The following is an 11,395-nucleotide window of genomic DNA, read 5'->3' on the forward strand; positions in this document are numbered from 1 at the left end:
CTGATGCAATTCAGGTCTGTCGTTACGATCATATCGTCTGTCATCATGTCGGTAGATTCCATAGTTTCTTTCTTGTCGGTCACGTGGTGGAGAATTTCTCCCTGAATCGTAACTGCGCGCTGGACCGTTGCATCTGAAGTTATTCTGTCTCCCTGGATAATAATTATTTTGGTTCCCATATTGTCTGTTTCTCTGATTGTCTCTGTGATAGTCATTACCGCGGAGAGGTGATCTTTCCCTGTAATTATTACTACTTTGCCAACGGTTGTCATACGGGTGGTGTCTGTTTCGGTCACGATTTACGTTGACAGAATAGCCTTGTCGCATATTGTTTCTGTCATCGCGGAATTGTGACGGATGTGATCTGTAATTGTTGTGCTCCTGTTTCCGCATTCCCCGATTGTCAGTGTCAATTTCCAGTTCTTGTAACAGTCTCTGAAAAGCCTCAATGTCTTCTTTGCAACGTCCTGCTAAAATAATATGTCGTGAATGTTCAGGTAATTTGATTAAGCAAATGCGGATGAGTTCTGAGGGGCTGTATGGGTTTGTCAGGTACTGATTCTTGTGCAACATGTCTTCAAAATATTTCACAAGACCGGAAAATTCAGATTGTTCGAAATGTTCATCATTATGATGCTATGTTTTACTCGGTCTTGTGTAGCTTGAGACCAATATGCTGAGAGGAAGGCATGGTAAAATTCTCCTTCACTGTGACAATCGTGAATGACCGATCGCATTCTTACAGCTGGTTCATTCTCTAAATAGCCACACATAAATTCTAATCTGTGTTCTAATGACCAGTTGGGAGGAAAACAATGAGAGAATTGATGGAGCCACGCTTGTGGATGAATGTCGTTGCCACAATTCTTAAATGTTTTGAATTTATGTGTAGTAATGAACAGCTTATAGTCAAAGTCATCATGTCGGCGAGTCGCATATCGGTCATTGTTACGTCGTGTCGGCGGTTCCATCTCAAAATTCGGTGCACCTTGCCAATTTCTTTCATAATTTCCGAAATGCCCTGTGTTATTATTTTGTGATTTTTCCGTATTTCTAAGTTCCTCTTCCCGTGTTGGAGCGCGAGTGTCCTCTGAAATACGAAATTTTTGTATTACTTGTGCCAACTGATCTTGTACTTCCCGGATTTCTCTTTTGAATTGCGTATTAATTTGATTCTGATTTTGTTTGAATTTCTTAATTTGTTCATACTCTTCTGTGTCAGTGATGGCTACAGGGCTTGTGTCATTCAGATCATCATCTACCTTTGCAGATAAGTTAGTGAACTGATCCGAAAGTTCGGCTACTTTCTCCGATAGTGCACTTATTTCCTCAGTGTGTTTTTCTGAACCAAGTTTCAGAGTGTCCATTTGTGTTGAAATCGTACCTACTGTGTCCTTTAAGTTTTCTTGAGTTTTTGCAAGTTGCGTAACCGAATCGGTAGATGCAACTGAGTCAATTTTAGCTTGCAAGGTGTCGTGATTTTCATGAACAATAGTTTGCAGTTCTTTTATGGCTGCTTCGTGATTCTGTAATGCATTTTCATGACGCGAAAAAATAGGTTGGAAATGCTCACAAATTTGTGTTTTTACGTCATTACAGACTTTTTGACATTTCGATTCGATGTTATGTAACTCAGTAGTTAAATCTTCACGTGTTTGTTCAAGCGTGGTGTGAAGATTTTGTTCCATTGCATCTAACTGTTGCTGTGTTTGTCTCTGGTGTTGTTCCATTGTGTCTAACTTTTGAAGCTTTTACTGTGTTTGTCTCTGATTTTGTTCCATTGTGTCTAACTTTTGAAGATTTTGTTCCATTATGTCTAACTTTTGAAGATTTTGTTCCATTATGTCTAACTTTTGAAGCTTTTGTCCCATTTGTTGCATTAATTGTAATAACAATGCATTGGTGTCTGAAACATGTTCCTCAGTGCTATTCGGCAATACATTTGAACCGGCAATATTCGCAGTTTGAAAAGCAGAAAATGTGTCTTGACTTATTTGAGAAAACGGTGAGGACGCAAAACCTGAATCTACTGTATTTGCAAGATTGTGTCCTGTCATTTCGGATTCCTGAGGCAAGCTGTTGCCGACCGATCGATCGATAATGCTTCCCTGTTCAGTAATTGTTTCACTGTCTACACCATTGTTTGCAGCCTGCTCCATTTCCCTATGCACAATTACCAAATTACTACTTTGAACATCAGTTAATTCATTACTCGGTGACGCTAACACACTGCTTTCGTTTTCACTGTCATTTCTCAGTTTACTTTGGAGCCTAGTATTACGTTTTTCACACGCCATTATTGTCACAATATTTCACACGATAACACAGAAAAGCACAATTTGAAGAGCAAAATAAGAGAACACATTAACATAACACTGAAAATAATATCTAGTTAATTGCAGCTGCGAAATACTTGGTGCAAATCTACATGCGTGCCACAACTGTTTTACTGTACAACAATGAAAGACTGCAACTACAAAGGAGATTTTCTCTACAATTACGCGCTAGCAATAAACAAAAGCTACACTAATTACACAAACTACAAGAAAACAATCAGAAGATTCCAGTGAGGTATCCTCGGCTAAGGGTCGACATATGAAACGTCCGCTTAGAACAATTATACACGACTGTCCTTAAACTGACACACAATATTTTTAGTGCAACGCAATCTGACTTTCAAAAATCCCTACAAAAGAATGGCCCTGACTAACATTAACCTATACCTTTCACAAATCACTTACCTCACCAAAAATCTTCGTTACTCGAACTACTGCAATACAGCGAGCGCCACTACTGCCAGCTAAATAAAAGATTCAAACTACTGAAGGCACTAACTACTGATAGGCATAGTTAGCAAATGAAAGATTTTAATAGAGAACAAACAATGTATTTACCTTAATAATCGTAATATATATAGCAGTTCATGCCATCTAGTCTTACAAATTGCAAATCTCCGCCATTTCTCTCCCCACATCCACCACTGCTGGCGGCTCACCTCCAACTGCGCAACGCTACGCGCCGTTCACATCCAGCTGCCGCTGCCCAACACTACAATGGTAGACAACAATGCAAACTAGCCACAGACTGCACACAGCACAGCCAGTGATTTTCATACAGAGCGCTACGTAACGTTGCCAATAAGAAAACATAAAGCTCCTGGGGAGTTACCCCATAAAAGAATGCCATATTGTAGATGGCAACCCCTGAAAGAAGGCGAAGTACGAATGAAGTACTAAATCTTGTGTAACATAAGTGTGTAGTTTAGCTAGTAGGTAGATAACTCATGATAACATTCAACATACATTATCTGTATGTGTCCCATGTTAATTTCAAGTCAATGTGTATTCCTAGTAGTTTAACAGATGATAACTCAGTGTTAATGTTTGACAAACTGAAGATTATCTTGACAGTCTTTTCATGGTTCATAGTTAACTCATTAGCTTTAAACCATATATTAGATATTTTGAGATATTCTTCACTTTCCTCCTTCAATTTGTTTATATCCTTTCTGGCATTAGCTTATGTTGTGTCATCAGCATAGAGGATAGATTTACAGGGTAAATTACTCAGAAAGTCATTTACAAACAATATAAATAGTAGAGGGCCAAGCACTGAGCTCTGAGCAATACCTTGTTTTATACTTAGAGTCCGTGACTTTTGGCCATTATGCTTTACAATTTGTTTTCTATTGCTGAGGTATGATTCAATTAGTGAGAGTTCCAAGTGTTTGATTCCATAGCAACACAGTTTATCTAATAATAATTTGTGGCTAACTGAGTCAGAAGCCTTACTCACTTTAATTTGAATGGTTTCAGCAGATAATTCTGACTCGAATGAGCTTAATACAAAAGAGATAAGGTTTTCAAGTGCTTTGACTGTTGATAAGTTTGACCTAAATCCATACTGAGAATCATTTAATATATTATTGTCTGATACGTGTATGCATATTTGCTGCAGTATGCAATGTTCTATTATTTTTGAGAGAATAAGCACAAGTGCAATTGGTCTACAATTATTGATACAGGACTTGTCACCCTTTTTGTAAAATGGTATGACAACTGTCTTTTTGAGACACTCTGGAAAGTGACCACTAGAGAACACCCACTTTATCAATACGTAAAGAGGATATGATATGAGATCTACAATTTTTTTAATTACAAAGTTTGACATGCCATAAACATCCTCAGATCTGGAGTATCCGAATTTAGAGGTTGCTTTAATTATATCAATTACTTGTACTTCCCTCCAGTTACAAGCTGACTCTGTGTTTGTAATATTTTGTTGAAATTTCTGCCAGATGTGGGGTGAGAAATAGTTTTATGTGTAGAATTGGAATTCTGGTTGCCCTGAGGTGAGAGGCTAAGTTCAGCAGAGTTGACAAAAAAGTGACTTAATCATCAGCAGTTTTGTTAGCAGCATTTGTGTTGTCTTTATACTTTATATCCATATCTACCTCTGCTTTTATTACTTTCCATGCAGCCTTCACCACGGATTTTAATTCCTATTCCAAATTTTACTATCATTTCCTTTACTGTTTGTTCAATGTACAGATTGAATAACACTGGGGATAGGGTACAACCCCTGTTTCGCCCCCTTCTCAACCATTACTTCCCTTTCATGCCCTTGACTCTTACTTGCCTTCTGGTTTCTGTACAAATTGTAAATAGCCTTTCGCTCCTTGTATTTCACCCATACCACCTTCATAACTGGAAACAAAATATTCCAGGCAACATTGTCAAAAGCTTTCTCTAAGTCTACAAAGGTTATAAATGTAGGATTTCCTTTCCTTAACCTAGCTTCTAAGATAAGTTGTAGAGTCAGTATTGCCTCGCATGTTCCTGCATTTCTACAGAATCCAAACTGATCTTCCCTGAAGTCGGCTTCTACCAGTTTTTCCATTCATCTGTTAAGAATTTGTGTTAGTATTTTGCAATGGTGGCTTATTAAAGTGATGGTTCGGTGATTTTCACAGCTGTCAACACCTGCTTTCCTTGGGATTGGAATTATTATATTCTTCTTGAAGTCTGAGGGTATTTCGCCTGTCTCATACATCTTGCCCACCAGATGGAAGAGTTTGGCCATGGCTGACTCTCCCAAGGCTATCAGTAGTTCTAATGGAATGTCCTCTACTCCAGGGTCCTTGTTTTGACTTAGGTCTTTCAGTGCCCTGTCAAATTCTTCTCACAGTACTGTTATCATAGTTCCCACTCTTCTTCATCTCCGTCCTCTTCTATTTCCATAATATTGCCCTCAAGCACATCTCCCTTGTATAGAACCTATATGCTCCTTCTACCTTCCTGCTTTCCCTTCTTTGCTTAGGACTGGTTTACCATCTGAGCTCTTGCTATTCAAACAGGTGGTTCTCCAAAGGCCTCTCTCTAATTTTTCTGTACGTAGCATCTGTCTTATCTCAATTGATATATGCTTCTACATCCTTACATTTGTCCTCTAGCCATTCCAGTTTAGCCATTTTACACTTCCTATCAATCCCATTTTTAAGATGTTTGTATTCCTTTTCACCTGCTTCATTTTCTTTATTTTTATATTTTCTCCTTTCATCAATTAAATTCAATATCTCTTGTGTTAGCCAAGGATTTCTATTTGCCCTCATCTTTTTACCTACTTGGTCTTCTGCTGCCTTTACTATTTCATCTCTCAAAGCTACCCATTCTTCTTCTACTGTATTCCTTTCCCCTGTTCTCGTCAATCATTGCCTAATGTTCCCTCCGAAAGTCTCTACAATGTCTAATTCTTTTAATTACCTATACTCATCTCCTTTAATTCCTGAGTGTCACAATATAATCTTATTGATTGTGTTAAAGCATTATTCAGTAGCTGAAACACTGATACAAAACAGCTCCCACAGCAGTATTAGCCGACCAGCCAACTATCCTTAGGACACGGTCAGTATAACTCATTTATTAGGCTGGTACTCAGTGATTAATAACGTCCAAAGCAATTGGGAGTGTTACATCGTGGCTTCCCGTGGAAGGACAAACTACACTGTATGGTTACTGCAGCGAGTCCAAATTGGCACGTTGGTTAACAACATGGAGGTGAAAAAAGAAGTGATGCAGCACTAAAGACTTGTTTTGAAGCCAGAGTGGGCGAGGCCTGCCACCATTTCAAATAGCCCAAAACGTCTGGAGACTACTCTTTACAATTGCTTCTTGTACGTTATTTCTTTCTTGTGCACGCAACAACTGTTTTAAATACTAAATAGTATAAAGCTGATGAAAAACATAGTGTCAGGAAGACAATTTCGAACGTGTTTCTCTTTTCTTGAATGCGTATTTGCTCTAGTAATAAGATACATTTGGCCTCGTTAACGAAGCTTGTTTTTTGCTGCTATATTTCATATAATCAGAAACAGAATGGAGTGATGTGAAAAGCATGCTTCGATAATCCATTTAATTCCACTTTTACTGTATTTGTATCGATAGCAAATGAAGCTGTAACTACTTGTTGTTTGCTTACTGATATCGGTATTGCTTCTTGTTGGTTACGTTTTCAGCTTTCACCTCGTATGCACAACATTAATAGTATTCACATTTGCAGAAAAAAATTACCTACGTGTTCTTTACTAGCCCGCAAAAGTATCCAGTCAGGAAAGAAGTGAGGCACACTATCGTGTCTTGTGCATGTCAACAAAGTGCGTGATCATTGAAATGTCGATGAAACAGAACTATGTAGAAGTATGCCACCATGCAGAATAGAGTTCCTGTTTTGTTAGATTGTCAGTGCATTAGTCTCACTGTAGTTCACCTATCCAATTTGAAATCTTATCTATGATGCGTCAAAGTGTGGCCAACAATAGCAACTTACAGGGTAAAAAAACGGTATATTTTTAAACATCTACCAGCGTTGTGGACCGCTTTAAATGTGATTAAGGGCATGGTTTCAAACGCTTACGACCCCTTAAAATAGATTTATTGGTTTAATATGTATGTGAGTAACTTTTTAGTCGAATAATACACTCCTGGAAATGGAAAAAAGAACACATTGACACCGGTGTGTCAGACCCACCATACTTGCTCCGGACACTGCGAGAGGGCTGTACAAGCAATGATCACACGCACGGCACAGCGGACACACCAGGAACCGCGGTGTTGGCCGTCGAATGGCGCTAGCTGCGCAGCATTTGTGCACCGCCGCCGTCAGTGTCAGCCAGTTTGCCGTGGCATACGGAGCTCCATCGCAGTCTTTAACACTGGTAGCATGCCGCGACAGCGTGGACGTGAACCGTATGTGCAGTTGACGGACTTTGAGTGAGGGCGTATAGTGGGCATGCGGGAGGCCGGGTGGACGTACCGCCGAATTGCTCAACACGTGGCTCGTGAGGTCTCCACAGTACATCGATGTTGTCGCCAGTGGTCGGCGGAAGGTGCACGTGCCCGTCGACCTGGGACCGGACCGCAGCGACGCACGGATGCACGCCAAGACCGTAGGATCCTACGCAGTGCCGTAGGGGACCGCACCGCCACTTCCCAGCAAATTAGGGACACTGTTGCTCCTGGGGTATCGGCGAGGACCATTCGCAACCGTCTCCATGAAGCTGGGCTACGGTCCCGCACACCGTTAGGCCGTCTTCCGCTCACGCCCCAACATCGTGCAGCCCGCCTCCAGTGGTGTCGCGACAGGCGTGAATGGAGGGACGAATGGAGACGTGTCGTCTTCAGCGATGAGAGTCGCTTCTGCCTTGGTGCCAATGATGGTCGTATGCGTGTTTGGCGCCGTGCAGGTGAGCGCCACAATCAGGACTGCATACGACCGAGGCACACAGGGCCAACACCCGGCTTCATGGTGTGGGGAGCGATCTCCTACACTGGCCGTACACCACTGGTGATCGTCGAGGGGACACTGAATAGTGCACGGTACATCCAAACCGTCATCGAACCCATCGTTCTACCATTCCTAGACCAGCAAGGGAACTTGCTGTTCCAACAGGACAATGCACGTCCGCATGTATCCCGTGCCACCCAACGTGCTCTAGAAGGTGTAAGTCAACTACCCTGGCCAGCAAGATCTCCGGATCTGTCCCCCATTGAGCATGTTTGGGACTGGATGAAGCGTCGTCTCACGCGGTCTGCACGTTCAGCACGAACGCTGGTCCAACTGAGGTGCCAGGTGGATATGGCATGGCAAGCCGTTCCACAGGACTACATCCAGCATCTCTACGATCATCTCCATGGGAGAATAGCAGCCTGCATTGCTGCGAAAGGTGGATATACACTGTACTAGTGCCGACATTGTGCATGCTCTTTTGAGTGTGTCTATGTGCCTGTGGTTCTGTCAGTGTGATAATGTGATGTATCTGACCCCAGGAATGTGTCAATAAAGTTTCCCCTTCCTGGGACAATGATTTCACGGTGTTCTTATTTCAATTTCCAGGAGTGTACATATCAAAACAAAAGTGCGTCATTATAGATCCCAGTGATGAAGAAAGGTGAAACCCATCTGGGAGAATAAAATACAGTGGAGCAAGCGAAGGTGTTTTCTATTTACAAAACAAATATTTCTGCTTTTGCTGCGGAGGATGACCATGCAAACGAACTGGTTATAGCCTAACCAATGTAAGATGTAGGTCTACCTTTCCAACAGCAGCCTATTTGCTTCTTTTCCCAAAATATTTCTTGCCAGTAACTCCGTCTAGTTTTCGGGAATAACCACACATAACACAGTTGGAAAGTAGATCTACTTTGACCATTTGCTTGATTTTACATTTGAATTTCATTTTGAGGTTTCAAATTATATAAGTCTATATATACTTTGTGATATACCAGTGGTTAGTTACTTAGTTTCATGTTCTATGTATCATTTGCACTATAAACTGTAGAAGAATTAATCAGGAATACGTTACACACATGGGTGATACTGTGTACAATTCCGTACCAGCAGGACAGGGTACAGACAAATTATTTCATATAACAGCTGAACAAGAATATTGTAAAAACCTGTGAATTACACAATCATGTCACAGTACTTGATGGAAACAGATTCCTAAGAAGCCAAGATACCATATGGCAAGAATTGCGTATAAACAAAAGAGGAAAAAAGGAACTATGCAGAGAATTAAAGTATGCAATTACAACCAAAAAGCAGACCATATTCATGGGAAGCAGCATAGCACTAACCATGATGCCAGAAGCAGAAAAATCTTCTATAGAATCAAAAAAACAGGAATATGGAAAAACTGGACCATCACATTCCAACAACGAGATTGACCACACTGAACCAAGAAAAATAGAAGCAGATAGAGCATTAACTGCAGTATTGGAACAAGCAACATCATCATCATCCCAGTCAACAGCAGAACCACAACGACCATTGGTAACAGCAGCAGAGCCACAGCCATCAGTGGCAGCAGCATCTGCAGAATCATTATCATCAGAAACACAGGCAACAAGAAAATAATCAACACCAATAATGGAGAATGCGACATCAACATTGGCAGAGGTAACAGGAGCTACTCATCTCCTTAACAAGACAAGAACTTCACCACCATGCCATCTGAAGAAGCAGTCAACAGTGGAAAACCCGTCGTATACTGAGGAAGAAGAAAGCAGCAGTTCCATCCCACCTCAATGATTTTTTGCTGAAGGGCTTCAGGAAAACCATAGTAAGATAAATACAAATATAATTTTCTTACATATTAATGTGCAGCCTCTTAATGACGAACTTAATGAACTTCAGTATTGCTTGGAAAACAAACTGCACTGTGATTTCAATAAATGAACACTGGCTTAGCAATGAGCAACTAAACTTAAGTGTACCATTTGGATACGAATTGGCAACCAGCTACTGTAGAACAAGTATTAAACATGGCGGTGTATCTGTATATGGTAAAAATAGTGTGAAGCTAATAGATGTAAGTGGACTGTGCAAAGAAGCAAAATTTGAAGCTGCAGCCATAATGTTGCCAAACCAGGAAATTATAATAGCTTCAGTATACCGCCTCCCAAAACACAATAAACACAATGAAGACATCTTTGTGGAGCTTCTGGAGAAACTGATACTCTTGCTACTCAAATATAAAAATTACAGAATACTAATATTTGGTGATATCAATAAGATTGATCACTTGCTAAATACATTAAAATACCGTAACTTCAGTTGTGTAAATGAAACACCCACAAAACAGGAAGCATGTCTAGACAACATAATTTGTAATTTTAAACTAAACAAAACAGAATTAAACACAATCAAGCTAAGCATTTCAGATCATGAGGGTCTATGGCTCAGACAATCTCTTAACAGTGAAGCAACTGAAACTTCCACAGATTGTAGAAAAATTAACGAATCAAAGCTAAACAAGTTGATAAGTAAATTGAATTTAATAAAATAGGATAAAATAATAACCACTTCAGGTGCAAATGAATCTACCAATAAATTTCTAGAACTACTAAGTCCTAAATGCTGCAAGAAAATATCAAAGCAAAATCGTTACACTAAACCACAAAATCCCTTCCCAGGGGACACTGCCTTATCGAAGGTACCTTCAGTGCTGGGTGGGAAGGTTTATGTGCTCCGATGAAGGCGAGCTGTGTCGGAGGTAGCGTAGCTACTGGCAGGGTCACCCAAGCCAGAGTGGTCGTAACAAAGGAGCCAGACAAAGTATGTCCCACAACATAGGGCAGGGAGGGCTCTATAGATGTAGTGAAGCCAGCTTCCCTGAAGGAGTAAACCTCGTACAAATCCTAGTCCTCGAAGTTGGGGGGTTGGACAAACAGTTAACAACCCCTTCCTGTAAAAAAAATTCTTGTTCAGAAACCTCAGAGTAAAGAAACTGGACGACGACATGGCACTGTTATAGGCAAACGAAAACGAAAAAATGATGTCTTCATTGGAACCTGGAATGTACAATCGCTGTACAGGGTGGGGGGCCTGAAGTCACTGGTAGATCAACTCCCTACAAGAAATACGATGGACTGGACATGGAGTGCCTGATATGGGAAGCTGCATAATTTTCTACCATGGTTCAGAGAGCCACCATGAGTTTGCTACAGGGTTCGCAGTAAGACAAAAATTTAAACACCTAGTGAGTGGATTCACTGGAATAACATCTAGGATCTCACATACAAGATTGAAGACCCGATTCTCAAACTACTCATTGATCATGTACATGCACCCACAGAAGTATCAGGTGACCAGGATAAAGACATCTTCTTTGAACCTCAATGCACAAATGGGTAAAGAAGAACATTACCTCCCAGCAATAGGAAAGCACAGCCTCCATGAATACACAAATGACAATGGCGACAGAGTCATTCGGTTTGCACTGCCACATAACACAGCTGTAGGTAGCACTATGTTCCCACACAAAAGGGTTCACAGAGTAACAAGGTGTAGCCCTGATCAGTGCACCTTCAACCGAATTGATCATCTAATTACTGAT

This window comes from Schistocerca serialis, chromosome 7 (genome assembly GCF_023864345.2).
Source record: "Schistocerca serialis cubense isolate TAMUIC-IGC-003099 chromosome 7, iqSchSeri2.2, whole genome shotgun sequence".
Classification (NCBI taxonomy): Eukaryota; Metazoa; Arthropoda; class Insecta; order Orthoptera; family Acrididae; genus Schistocerca; species Schistocerca serialis.